The sequence below is a fragment of the Clinocottus analis genome, unplaced genomic scaffold (assembly GCF_023055335.1).
Source record: "Clinocottus analis isolate CAN_PGR_092001 unplaced genomic scaffold, fCliAna1.0.p SCAF_6, whole genome shotgun sequence".
NCBI lineage: Eukaryota > Metazoa > Chordata > Actinopteri > Perciformes > Cottidae > Clinocottus > Clinocottus analis.
Window position 1 is genome coordinate 22,943,556 of NW_027176218.1, and position 14,212 is coordinate 22,957,767.

Below are 14,212 nucleotides of genomic sequence, written 5' to 3' on the forward strand. Positions count from 1 at the left end.
CGCATGCTCGCATGCTCGCAACGTCTCAGACGCTCAGCCAACACACCAGGCTGAGGCTGGAAGTGCGTCTGTACTTTGTGTAGCACGTTGAACTGCAGACTGTGAATTCACTGAAGCTGTTGTGTCTTCATGGGCTTGCTTTATGTGCAGGACTAATTCCCCTGCAGGAGCAGTGAAGTCATCTTGAATTATTCATCTGGGGAAGCTCTGCTATCGGCTTTCACTGGGAAGCAACCGAGAAGTGAAGAGCACAGGACGAGGCGGGAAAAGCCGACTTATTCAGACTACAAGTAATGAATAAATCGTCTTAATTAGACAGTAATGAGGAATATTCAACATGGAGGGTCTTCATTAAGTGGATATTATATCACATGCATTAGTGTTTGTATTTCAGCCAATCACCTCACACGACGCTGCTCAGCCAATCAGATCAGTGCGCTGCGACTCGAGTCAGTGAGATGCATTCAAGGCCGAGTTTAAACACTGACCTTACCTCAGACATCAACAACCATCAGCCTGAAGACCAGGAGCCCAAGAGGACGACATCATCAACTCTTCATCAAGATTCTAACTCTTCATACAGTCAATATGGTGCTGCTCTGAAGGAAACATCTCATGAAGGAAACATCTCATGAAGGAAACATCTCATGAAGGAAACATCTCATGAAGGAAACATCTCATGAAGGAAACATCTCATGAAGGAAACGTCTCATGAAGGAAACATCTCATGAAGGAAACGTCTCATGAAGGAAACATCTCATGAAGGAAACGTCTCATGAAGGAAACATCTCATGAAGGAAACATCTCATGAAGGAAACATCTCATGAAGGAAACGTCTCATGAAGGAAACATCTCATGAAGGAAACATCTCATGAAGGAAACATCTCATGAAGGAAACGTCTCATGAAGGAAACGTCTCATAAAGGAAACATCTCATGAAGGAAACATCTCATGAAGGAAACATCTCATGAAGGAAACGTCTCATAAAGGAAACATCTCATGAAGGAAACATCTCATGAAGGAAACATCTCATGAAGGAAACATCTCATGAAGGAAACATCTCATGAAGGAAACGTCTCATGAAGGAAACATCTCATGAAGGAAACATCTCATGAAGGAAACATCTCATGAAGGAAACGTCTCATGAAGGAAACATCTCATGAAGGAAACATCTCATGAAGGAAACATCTCATGAAGGAAACATCTCATGAGAAACAACCAATCCTGACGCACCGGCTGCATGTGTGGGTCTGCATTCTGGATCCACTCACACACACACACACACACACACACACACACTCACACACACACACACACACACACACACACACACACACACACACACACACACACGCACACACACACACACACACACACGTTGAATCACCACACAGGAGGCTGAGAATAGAAGGAGCACGAGGAGGAAATAAAAAAACATAAATGTGTTAACGCGCAGCGCGGCCGGCCTCTGATGTCATCGTTAACCTCAGCGTCTCGCTAATGAACCGTACACACACACACACACACACACACACACACACACACACACACACACACACACACTCTGAGGTCAGGACACGGCCTGGAGTCGGAGCAGGTCATGAGAGAGTGTGTGTGGTCTTCACGTGCACTCGTTTGTTTGAGTTGCGCTCCCCAGTTATCAGTGTGCGGCCGCTCCACCACATCTGACGCACACAGCAGCTCCACCCAGAGCAGCTCCGCCCAGAGCAGCTCCACCCAGAGCAGCTCCACCCAGAGCAGCTCCACCCACAGCAGCTCCACACACAGCAGCTCCACACACAGCAGCTCCACACACAGCAGCTCCACCCACAGCAGCTCCACCCAGAGCAGCTCCACACACAGCAGCTCCGCCCAGAGCAGCTCCACACACAGCAGCTCCACACACAGCAGCTCCACACACAGCAGCTCCACCCAGAGCAGCTCCACCCAGAGCAGCTCCGCCCAGAGCAGCTCCACACACAGCAGCTCCACACACAGCAGCTCCACCCAGAGCAGCTCCACCCAGAGCAGCTCCACACACAGCAGCTCCACCCAGAGCAGCTCCACACACAGCAGCTCCACACACAGCAGCTCCACACACAGCAGCTCCACCCAGAGCAGCTCCACCCAGAGCAGCTCCACACACAGCAGCTCCACCCAGAGCAGCTCCACCCAGAGCAGCTCCGCCCAGAGCAGCTCCACACACAGCAGCTCCACACACAGCAGCTCCACCCAGAGCAGCTCCACCCAGAGCAGCTCCACCCACAGCAGCTCCACCCAGAGCAGCTCCACACACAGCAGCTCCACCCAGAGCAGCTCCACACACAGCAGCTCCACACACAGCAGCTCCACACACAGCAGCTCCACCCAGAGCAGCTCCACACACAGCAGCTCCACACACAGCAGCTCCACCCAGAGCAGCTCCACACACAGCAGCTCCACCCAGAGCAGCTCCACCCAGAGCAGCTCCACACACAGCAGCTCCACCCAGAGCAGCTCCACACACAGCAGCTCCACCCAGAGCAGCTCCACACACAGCAGCTCCGCCCAGAGCAGCTCCACACACAGCAGCTCCGCCCAGAGCAGCTCCACACACAGCAGCTCCACACACAGCAGCTCCACACACAGCAGCTCCACCCAGAGCAGCTCCACACACAGCAGCTCCGCCCAGAGCAGCTCCACACACAGCAGCTCCACACACAGCAGCTCCACACACAGCAGCTCCACCCAGAGCAGCTCCACACACAGCAGCTCCACACACAGCAGCTCCACCCAGAGCAGCTCCACACACAGCAGCTCCACACACAGCAGCTCCACACACAGCAGCTCCACCCAGAGCAGCTCCACACACAGCAGCTCCACCCAGAGCAGCTCCACCCAGAGCAGCTCCACACACAGCAGCTCCACCCAGAGCAGCTCCACCCTCACACAGGCACACAGACGGAGCGGCAGCGTGACCACAGAGCGGCTCACGGGCCGACCCGTCGGAACAGAGCGGTTTGGGCGGCACAGGAGACGAGACAAGTGTGAGTCTGTGCGGTCAGAGGCCCGCCCCCTGGGGGTGACTGACAGCACACACACCCACTCAGCACCGGTCCAAATATAAAGCTCAGACCTGGAAGATTAAGTCAAACAAAACCCAAATCACGGCAGCAGAGGTAGAGACGAGAGCAGCGATGGAAACATAATCTCTCCGTGTTCACAGTCAGTTCACACTGACCTGCTAACAGCAGCAGGCAGCCACACACACACACACACACACACACACACACACACACACACACACACACACACACACACACACACACACACACACACACACACACTCACACTCACAATCCAGCGCACAGCTGTCCAGCCCTAAGTGTAGGTTTTTCAGCGAGATGCAAACATTTCAGCCAAATGAGTTTAATCCAGAGTAAATGTCGTTCGGCCAATCTCGTTCACATGGATTAGAAAGAGGAACCGTTCCCCTTCCAAAGCCTCCAAAGGCTGTTGATGCTATAATCTTTGGTGGCGTTCAGTTAACCAAACTAAAGTAGTCACTTTCCCAAAGCCGGTGGGCAGAGATTAGCATCTCTCGGGTTAGCGCTGCAGACAAAGACACACGAGACTCTTCCCGTCGCTGTGTGTGTGTGTGTGTGTGTGTGTGTGTGTGTGTGTGTGTGTGTATGATGAATTAGATGACATATATCATCCTCTGTAGGTCACAGAGCACCAGTAAGGTTAATGTGTAACCGTTGTGTGTGTGTTGTCTGTACATGTCAGACACACATATGACAGATGACCCCGTCTGCCCTCAGCTCAGCTGGTCCTGCGTATAGATACAGATGGACTCCTGAAGGTGCCTTCAGGGTACCGCGCTGCCAACAGGTCGAGTCCGATCTACATGATCCTCCATGGTGGAACAAGTTCCACCATGGAGGAACTATCTCCTCGACGGTGGAACGAGTTCCTCGACGGTGGAACGAGCTCCTCATGAAGAGTAGAAGGTGTCACATGGAGTGACAAACCCACAGGAAATGATCAGCTCCCCTCAGAGCGTGCCGTGTTGTAGCTGTTTGGGTTCACCCTCAATCACCAGTCAGTTCTCTAGTTTCACATGGAACAGTCGTCTCCGGGGTGAAAGTCCTGTGTTTGTCTGGCCCGTCCTCCAAGAAGACTTCTCACTCTGGATACGTCTCTGAGACACTAGGAGGAGCCAGCGGAGCAAGGAAAGCGGTGGACTTTCATCATTTCATCATTCAGGACAGTTTGTGAACCCTGCAGCTTCCTCTTGTGCACAACAAGTCAGCAAAGACGACGCGCAGCGTTTGCGGCGTCGTCTTTGTTGTTGTTGCTCTATTTGCTGGAGTGATGACGTGAGGCGGCATCAGGTGCATCCAGCAAACTCACTTAGCTTTTCTCAAGCGTCCACGGCCCAGCAGGTGAGCCACTTTCAGTTCTCCACCGCCCACAGTCCACGTGAATAAAGTCATGATGTAATAAAATTACAGCAAGTTGCTCATAAGCATAAATTAAGTAAAGCTGCTGAGAGGAGATGTGGCAAACTAATTATCACACTCAATGATATGTAAACAACAAAAGGCGAGATCGCGTCTGCATGTAGATGAGCTGCAGGAGAAAGAAATGAAACGCTGCTTTTCTTGTAGCATGAAGTGGCTCAGGGTCAGCTTCAAAGCTCCAGAGAGCCGCCAGCACGGCTTTCATCATGCAGGTCTCATGAGAACAAAGCTCTGCTTCGGACCACGCGCCACCAAAGAGCTATGGAGGTTTAGCGTCCATCCGTCCACGCTGCCGCGCTGGCACAGGAAGCTGCCGCGCTGGCACAGGAAGCTGCCGCGCTGGCACAGGAAGCTGCCGCGCTGGCACAGGAAGCTGCCGCGCTGGCACAGGAAGCTGCCGCGCTGGCACAGGAAGCTGCCGCGCTGGCACAGGAAGCTGCCAGCGCGGCAGCTTCCTGTGCCAGCGCGGCAGCTTCCTGTGCCAGCGCGGCAGCATGGCTGGATGCAAGGGAACAGATGGAGGATAGAGAGAAGACGGGGGGATGGCCGACATACAAGAGCGAGGAGGAGGAGGGGGAAGAGGAAGAGGAGGAGGAGGAGGAGGAATGTACAGGACAGGCGCCCACATGAAAGGATGAAGCCGAACAGCCTGAGTGGAAATGAAAGAGGGCAGTGAAGAGGCTGCAGGAGAGACGCATGGACCGTCTGTAATCAGCTTCTAAAGGTGGAATTACAGCAGAAGTCCACATGTTGTAATCATACAGTGCATCTGCATGTGTGTGTGTGTATATATATATATATATATGTATATATATACCCTTAAATACATGCTGTCTGGTCAACACGGCCCCGATGTTCCTCATTAATTCAAACACACATTTTAACTTTTTGGTTGAAGTATGTAAAAATGAAGTAGAATTTATTACAACTGGGGAGATTATAAAACTCTTATTCGCCCAGAAAGAAAAAAGTCAATGAGTGACGAACAATTATGAAGTTTTACACTTGAGCCAAGTCTTCATAAAACACATTGTTATCAAGCATTATTCATAGTGATGACATAACATGAGCAGATTGTAAGTTGTAATCACAGAACGCATCAGACATCTTTCTCTTGATGGAAGGGAAATAAATAAATAAATGTAACTACCAACACTTCAGCTGAATGAATGAAGTGACACTTTGTCTCTTGCACATGTCCACATGCAGCTGCACTTCATTCAGATGAAGATCATTGACACCGTTGCTGCTCATGCTGTGGAGGAAGCGCTGAACAGTGATCCACATCTGTCTCCATGTCTTCCTCCTCGTGGGGAGGAGCAGCCCTTCAGCAGGCCTCCACCCGCCGTGCACCACCACCCACACCTCTGCTGGAGGCCGCTGAACGTGGATCTGCTCCACCTCTGTGTGTCCACCTTTAGGTGTCCACCTCTGTGTGTCCACCTTTAGGTGTCCACCGTTAGGTGTCCACCTTTGTGTGTCCACCTTTGTGTGTCCACCTTTGTGTGTCCACCTCTGTGTGTCCACCTCTGTGTGTCCACCTTTAGGTGTCCACCTCTGTGTGTCCACCTCTGTGTGTCCACCTCTGTGTGTCCACCTTTAGGTGTCCACCTTTGTGTGTCCACCTTTGTGTGTCCACCTTTGTGTGTCCACCTCTGTGTGTCCACCTCTGTGTGTCCACCTTTAGGTGTCCACCTGTGTGTGTCCACCTTTAGGTGTCCACCTTTGTGTGTCCACCTTTAGGTGTCCACCTCTGTGTGTCCACCTTTGTGTGTCCACCTTTAGGTGTCCACCTTTGTGTGTCCACCTCTGTGTGTCCACCTTTAGGTGTCCACCTCTGTGTGTCCACCTTTGTGTGTCCACCTTTAGGTGTCCACCTTTGTGTGTCCACCTTTAGGTGTCCACCTTTGTGTGTCCACCTTTGTGTGTCCACCTTTAGGTGTCCACCTGTGTGTGTCCACCTTTAGGTGTCCACCTTTGTGTGTCCACCTTTAGGTGTCCACCTTTGTGTGTCCACCTTTGTGTGTCCACCTTTAGGTGTCCACCTTTGAGTGTCCACCTTTGTGTGTCCACCTTTGAGTGTCCACCTTTGTGTGTCCACCTTTGAGTGTCCACCTTTAGGTGTCCACCTTTGTGTGTCCACCTTTAGGTGTCCACCGTTAGGTGTCCACCTTTGTGTGTCCACCTTTGTGTGGCCACCTTTAGGTGTCCACCTTTGTGTGTCCACCTTTGTGTGTCCACCTTTAGGTGTCCACCTTTGTGTGTCCACCTTTAGGTGTCCACCGTTAGGTGTCCACCTTTGTGTGTCCACCTTTGTGTGGCCACCTTTAGGTGTCCACCTTTGTGTGTCCACCTTTGTGTGTCCACCTTTAGGTGTCCACCTTTGTGTGTCCACCTTTGTGTGTCCACCTTTAGGTGTCCACCTTTGTGTGTCCACCTTTGTGTGTCCACCTTTAGGTGTCCACCTTTAGGTGTCCACCTTTGTGTGTCCACCGTTAGGTGTCCACCGTTAGGTGGGCCTCTCGTGGGACCGTGGATGTGAGGAAGACCTCCCATGCTGCCGGCGGCGCTGACAATGTCCTCCATTCACGGCCATGTGAGGGCAGCCAGCGGAGGAGGGGAGGAAACGAGGGAGATGGAGTGTGACGTCTCACAGAGGAAAAACATCTGTGTTTCCCTGCTGAAGAAGAGCCTCATGAAGAGGAAGAGGAGTGCAGGGCTGCACTCGTCACAAAGCTATCCACGATCTATACTCAGGACTCCAGAGCAGAGGTTTGAAAACGTGAGGAAAGAGTCCTTAACGAGTCCCAGAGGGGCTTGAAGAGTCCCAGACGGGGTTCAGCCCTGTTTTGACTCACTGAGAGACAAATCGCCGAGCGTGAAGCCAATTAGATCAATTAGATCAATTAGATCAATTAGATCAATTAGATCAATTCAGGACTCTGCATATGACTGCTGTTATTCTCTGAGCATCCGGTGCTAGCATCGAGTCGCTTTAGAATAACATTATATTTGCTAAATGTTAGCATGTTAGCATCGCCATCGTTAGCATGTTAGCATGCCGATGTTGGCATTTAGCTCAGAGCACCACTGTGCTTGGCGTAGCCTGATGGTTGCATCAAATCATTAACTTGTCACAAGGTTTTCAACCAACTGCAGCAAAGTGAAGAAAGAGGCGGACCTAAAGCCTGGAGGCGGACCTAAAGATAGGAGGCGGACCTAAAGCCTGGAGGCCGTCCTAAAGCCTGGAGACGGACCCAAAGCCTGGAGGCGGACCTAAAGCTAGGAGGCGGACCCAAAGTCTGGAGGCGGACCTAAAGCTAGGAGGCGGACACAAAATCTGGAGGCGGACCTAAAGCTAGGAGGCGGACCCAAAGTCTGGAGGCGGACCTAAAGCCTGGAGGCGGAGCTAAAGCCTGGAGGCGGAGCTAAAGCCTGGAGGCGGAGCTAAAGCCTGGAGGCAGACCCAAAGCCTGGAGGCGGACCCAAAGCCTGGAGGCAGACCCAAAGCCTGGAGGCAGACCCAAAGCCTGGAGCCGGACCTAAAGCCTGGAGGCGGACCTAAAGCCTGGAGGCGGACCCAAAGCCTGGAGCCGGACCTAAAGCCTGGAGGCGGAGCTAAAGCCTAGAGGCGGAGCTAAAGCCTGGAGCCAGAGCTAAAGCCTGGAGGCGGAGCTAAAGCCTGGAGGCGGAGCTAAATCCTGGAGGCGGAGCTAAAGCCTGGAGCCAGAGCTAAAGCCTGGAGGCGGAGCTAAAGCCTGGAGCCAGAGCTAAAGCCTGGAGGCGGAGCTAAAGCCTGGAGCCAGAGCTAAAGCCTGGAGGCGGAGCTAAAGCCTGGAGGCGGACCTAAAGCCTGGAGGCGGAGCTAAAGCCTGGAGCCAGAGCTAAAGCCTGGAGGCGGAGCTAAGGCCTGGAGGCGGAGCTAAAGCCTGGAGGCGGAGCTAAAGCCTGGAGGCGGAGCTAAAGCCTGGAGGCGGAGCTAAAGCCTGGAGGCGTCACATTTAGACATTTGGAATCCAAATGTTCCTGAAAAGTCATGACTTGAAACAAAGGAGAAACCAGCAGGTGTGTGTGAGATGTGTGTTCATTCCCAGGTTCGTACAGATGTTTGGGGTTTCTACTGGAACACGTTTATATTTACTGTTTATACTTAATGTTAAAAAACCTTTCAACCTAATTGCGTTGCTGGGCAACCGCTCGGGTCAGCTGATGTCATTCACATCCACTGCAGGCGGAAATAAACTGGGATACGTTCAGAGCGCTTACGACTGTGAAAAGGTCAGCGTGCCGTAGCTGTGACATCACAGCCGTCCAGAAACCTGACGGCTGCTTAAAGGCACAGAGTCCAGATGTGTGTTTCTACCGGACTGAGCGTTTTAAGACACTCATCAATACATGAAGGCTGAACTGAACATTTATAATGCAAAGAACCACCAGTGCTGTGCACAGACGGGCACTGACTCGTCCTCCTGACGTCTCCGCCTGCACACGAGCAGTGAAACCAGACCCGGCGCTCTCAGGTGTCACTCACACCTGGCTGCTGGGAACCAGAGCCGGCCTCCTGCCGACATGCTGCTTCAGAGGGAGCGATGGGCCTTTTCCACGCACACAAACTGAAAGCTAACTGCAATTTCCAGGAGTGAAATCAATCCATCAATAAATACTCATCGTTCATACTCATCATTCATCATCGCTCTCAAAAGGTCCTGAGATTGTGTTTCAAGGCGCGGACATATTGAGAAGCTTCTGCTCCTTTGGAAGGATGGTCCAAAGCCAAGAAGCATCTAAATAACTCTGCAAAACCTGCTGTATTAGCAGAAGGAAGAGGATTACTCAACACGGAGGAAAATGGGGGAATGTGAGACTTAAGCTGCTGATCCAGATCTAATCCCACAGGGAGAAGAACTCACTGTGGACACTCTGTCTGTCCACAAGCACTCAGGGAACCTGCAGCCCTGACACCAGGTGTTGAAGCTGCATCCTCTCCTGACCACCAGGGGGCGACTCCTCTGGTTGTATAGAAGTCTATGCTTCATGTGTTGAAGCTGCATCCTCTCCTGACCACCAGGGGGCGACTCCTCTGGTTGTATAGAAGTCTATGTTTCATGTGTTGAAGCTGCATTCTCTCCTGACCACCAGGGGGCGACTCCTCTGGTTGTATAGAAGTCTATGCTTCATGTTAAAGCTGCATTCTCTCTCCTGACCACCAGGGGGCGACTCCTCTGGTTGTATAGAAGTCTATGCTTCATGTTAAAGCTGCATTCTCTCTCCTGACCACCAGGGGGCGACTCCTCTGGTTGTATAGAAGTTTATGCTTCATGTGTTAAAGCTGCATTCTCTCTCCTGACCACCAGGGGGCGACTCCTCTGGTTGTATAGAAGTCTATGCTTCATGTGTTAAAGCTGCATCCTCTCCTGACCACCAGGGGGCGACTCCTCTGGTTGTATAGAAGTCTATGCTTCATGTGTTGAAGCTGCATTCTCTCCTGACCACCAGGGGGCGACTCCTCTGGTTGTATAGAAGTCTATGCTTCATGTTAAAGCTGCATTCTCTCTCCTGACCACCAGGGGGCGACTCCTCTGGCTGTATAGAAGTCTATGCTTCATGTTAAAGCTGCATTCTCTCTCCTGACCACCAGGGGGCGACTCATCTGGTTGTATAGAAGTCTATGCTTCATGTGTTAAAGCTGCATTCTCTCTCCTGACCACCAGGGGGCGACTCCTCTGGTTGTATAGAAGCAGGGTATGCTTCAGGGCGGGCTCACTGTGATTGACAGGTCCCTTTATCAGAGATGTACTTGACATAATCCAAGATGGCGACAGTGAAATAGTCAAAGTCAAGGCGTCATAACACCAGTACACCAGAACAATAACACGTTTTGATATGAACTTCAGTCATTTCACACGTTGTCATCTTTTGTTTCCTGGTGAAGTTTGAACGTCGGTTTGCTGCTCGACACAGAAACAGATGTGACGTCTTCTGTAGTCTGGAGCAGCTTTTTAAAGTAAATAACTGTGATGCTGCAGTGATGTCATCGACGGTATTTTGGTTCCTCTCGTTACCAGAGAGCTAAAACATTTATTTTATTATATTCACGAATGATCGAATATCCTGTAAAACAAATCATTCAAATGTGTTGTTTCAAAAGGTTGTGTGTGTTCACCGTGCAGGTTTCACATTAAAACATATTAAAATAAAGTTAGCTAGATTTTAAAGGACGGCGTCACTGATATTTATATTAATTATGTATATTATTTATCTTCATATCCTGGTTCATGAATCATTGATCGAGTATCTTCAATGATTTAGAATAAAAACACGAAGAAAACGTTTTAGCCGTTTTAAAGAAGAATGATGTTGCATCATGGGAAATGTCTGACCCATAGGAACAAAGGTCAGGTGACCTCATCCTCTGCTGCTTCCATTCTGTTAAACAACCTACACAACCACACGACTACACAACTACACAACTACACAACTACACAACTACACGACTACACAACCACACGACTACACAACCACACGACTACACAACTACACAACTACACGACTACACAACCACACGACTACACAACCACACGACTACACAACGACACAACGACACAACGACACAACTACACAACGACACAACTACACAACGACACGACTACACAACGACACAACTACACAACTACACAACTACACAACTACACAACGACACAACGACACGACTACACAACGACACAACTACACAACTACACGACTACACGACTACACAACTGCACAACTACACAACTACACAACTACACAACTACACAACTGCACGACTACACAACTACACAACTACACAACTACACAACTACACGACTACACAACTGCACGACTACACAACTACACAACTGCACGACTACACAACTACACAACTACACAACTACACGACTACACGACTACACAACTGCACGACTACACAACTACACAACTGCACGACTACACAACTACACGACTACACGACTACACGACTACACAACTACACAACTACACGACTACACGACTACACAACTGCACGACTACACAACTACACAACTGCACGACTACACAACTACACGACTACACAACTGCACGACTACACAACTACACAACTGCACGACTACACAACTACACAACTACACGACTACACGACTACACAACTACACAACTACACAACTACACAACTACACAACTGCAGTGCAGGAGACAGCATGAAGCATGAAAACAAGAAACTGGATGAAGACTTGAAGCTCAACACGAGACGTCACACAACGACAAGATGACACACAAGATGACACACAAGATGACACACTCTCATGGACACACACTGAAGGAAAGAGAAGATGCCTTTCACCTGAGGCAAGGAAACAAGGAGAGGAGGAAACAAGGAGGGAGAGAAGAGAAGGAAACAAGGAGGGAGAGAAGAGGAGGAAACAAGGAGTGAAGGAAGAGAGGAGGGAACAAGGAGGGAGAAAAGAAAGGAGGGAACAAGGAGGGAGAAAAGAAAGGAGGGAACAAGGAGGGAGAAAAGAAAGGAGGGAACAAGGAGGGAGAGCAGGAAACAAGGAGGGAGAGAAGAGGAGGAAACAAGGAGGGAGAGAAGAGGAGGAAACAAGGAGTGAAGGAAGAGAGGAGGGAACAAGGAGGGCGAAAAGAAAGGAGGGAATAAGGAGGGAGAAAAGAAAGGAGGGAACAAGGAGGGAGAGGAGGAAACAAGGAGGGAGAGAAGAGCAGGAAACAAAGAGGGAGAGAAGAGGAGGAAACAAGGAAGGTAGAGAAGGAAACAAGAGAGGGAGAGGAGAATGGAGGGAATAAGAGAGGAATAGGAGGAAACAAGGAAGGGAGAGGAGAGAAGGAAACAAGGAGGGCAGAAGAGATTAGGGGACAAGGAAGGAAGAGGAGGAAACAAGAAAGGGAGAGGAGAGAGGAAAAGGGAGGAAGGGAAGAAACAAGAAACGAGAGGACAGGAGAGGAGGAGAGGTTACACGACAGGGATGAGAGGAGAGGAGGAAACCAAAAAAAGAAGAGGGAAAAGAGGAAAGGAAAGGAGGAAGAAGAGAAAACATTGAAATAAAAATAGAAGAGGAGGAAAAAAGAAAGGGGAGGAGAGAAGGGAGCAAACGAGAAAAAGGAATAGAGCAGAGGAAGAGGTGGAAAAGGAAAGAGGAGGAGTTAAGAGAAAAGAGAGGAGGATACAAGAATGGAGAGAGGAGAGGAAAGAGGACGAGAAGAGAGGAGAGGAGGAAATGAAAAAGAGAAGGAGGATGGAAGAGGAGAAAAGAGGCCACACCTCCACCAGAGCAACAGCTCCCAGTACGACCAGAACCAGTTCAACCATGAAGCCACCACGTGGACACACACACACACACACACACACACACACACACACACACACACACACACACACACACACACACACACACACACACAGACTAGACAGCACAGAGTGACGCTCAGAGAGAGAGAGAGAGAGAGAGAGAGAGAGAGAGAGAGAGAGAGAGAGAGAGAGAGAGAGAGAGAGAGAGAGAGAGAGAGAGAGAGAGAGAGACAGAGAGAGAGAGAGAGAGCATCTTTGAGCATTAGATCATGCAAATATGAGTCAAATGTTTTACCCCGCAGGCTCACGCAGGGTAAGAATGAGGCGCGGCAGGAAGACAGCAGCAGTGTGTGTGTCCGTGTGTGTGTCCGTGTGCGTGTGTGTGTGTGTGTCCGTGTGTGTGTCCGTGTGCGTGTGCGTGTGTGTGTGTGTGTGTGTGTGTGTGTGTGTGTGTGTGTGTGTGTGTGTGTGTTCTGTTCCACCAGAGACCGGGCGGCGTTATTCTCCCGTTAGCCCGCGGACCTGCACAGGATCCCCGAGACTGAGGAGCAGACTTACTGTTGTGAACCCGCGTGGAGCCGGTGAGCCGCTGCGGGACGTTGTCCCGGATGTTGTCCTGGATGTTGTCCTGGATGTCGTCCTGGACGTCGTCCTCCTTCCGGTGGAGATTCACCGGAGAAGAGAAGAAGAGGAGGCTCTTGGAGCCGCTGACATCCAGGGAGCAGCTGCTGCTGCGGACCGAGGAGAGGACTGAGCGCAGCGGCGGCGGCGAGCAGAGTTGTCTCCAGCACCACGGCGCTGTGAACAGCTCCCAATGACGTCACTCCCTCACTACGGCGGGGCACGCCCACTTCCCTAGCGACTGCCTCCGGAGAGCGGAGGGGGCGGGGCCATGCTGGAGGAGAGGACACGCCCATCATGAAGCTACTCACTCATTTATGAAGTATTAACAGAGCAGCACTGAAAGGTTGAGCCTCTGCACCATTGTCTTGATGTGTGTGTGTGTGTGTGTGTGTGTGTGTGTGTGTGTGTGTGTGTGTGTGTGTGTGTGTGTGTAACCCACAGTGAGCTCACTGCATTAAACTGCACTAATGGCCACACAACCAACACACCAACATAGAAAGCAAGAGTTTCTGCTCATGACGACACAGATATTCACAATCACACAATAAACACACAATCACCACACAATCACCACACAATCACCACACAATCACCACACAATCACCAGCATCGAGCTGTTTCCTGAGGATTGTCTCTGTAAAAATGAAAAGAGGTCAGCTGACTGGTCAGAGGAGCAAAGAGCTGTCATGATGCCTTCAGGAGCTTCTACCTTCAGAGAGCGGACAGGAGGGTCCACGATGCGTTCAGGACACATCGGGAC

General features: G+C 50.8%; 1 protein-coding gene across 2 annotated transcripts in view; it reads right to left on the reverse strand.

The window, feature by feature from the left end:
* smpd3 (sphingomyelin phosphodiesterase 3) overlaps nucleotides 1-13,578 on the reverse strand; it is a 67,299-nt gene extending 53,721 nt beyond the window's left edge. For both annotated transcript variants that reach the window (XM_068602394.1, XM_068602395.1), the window contains exon 1: nucleotides 13,387-13,578. The gene's annotated coding sequence lies outside the window, so the exon portion shown is untranslated. The remainder of the gene's footprint in view (nucleotides 1-13,386) is intronic.
* Nucleotides 13,579-14,212: the final 634 nt, after the last annotated feature.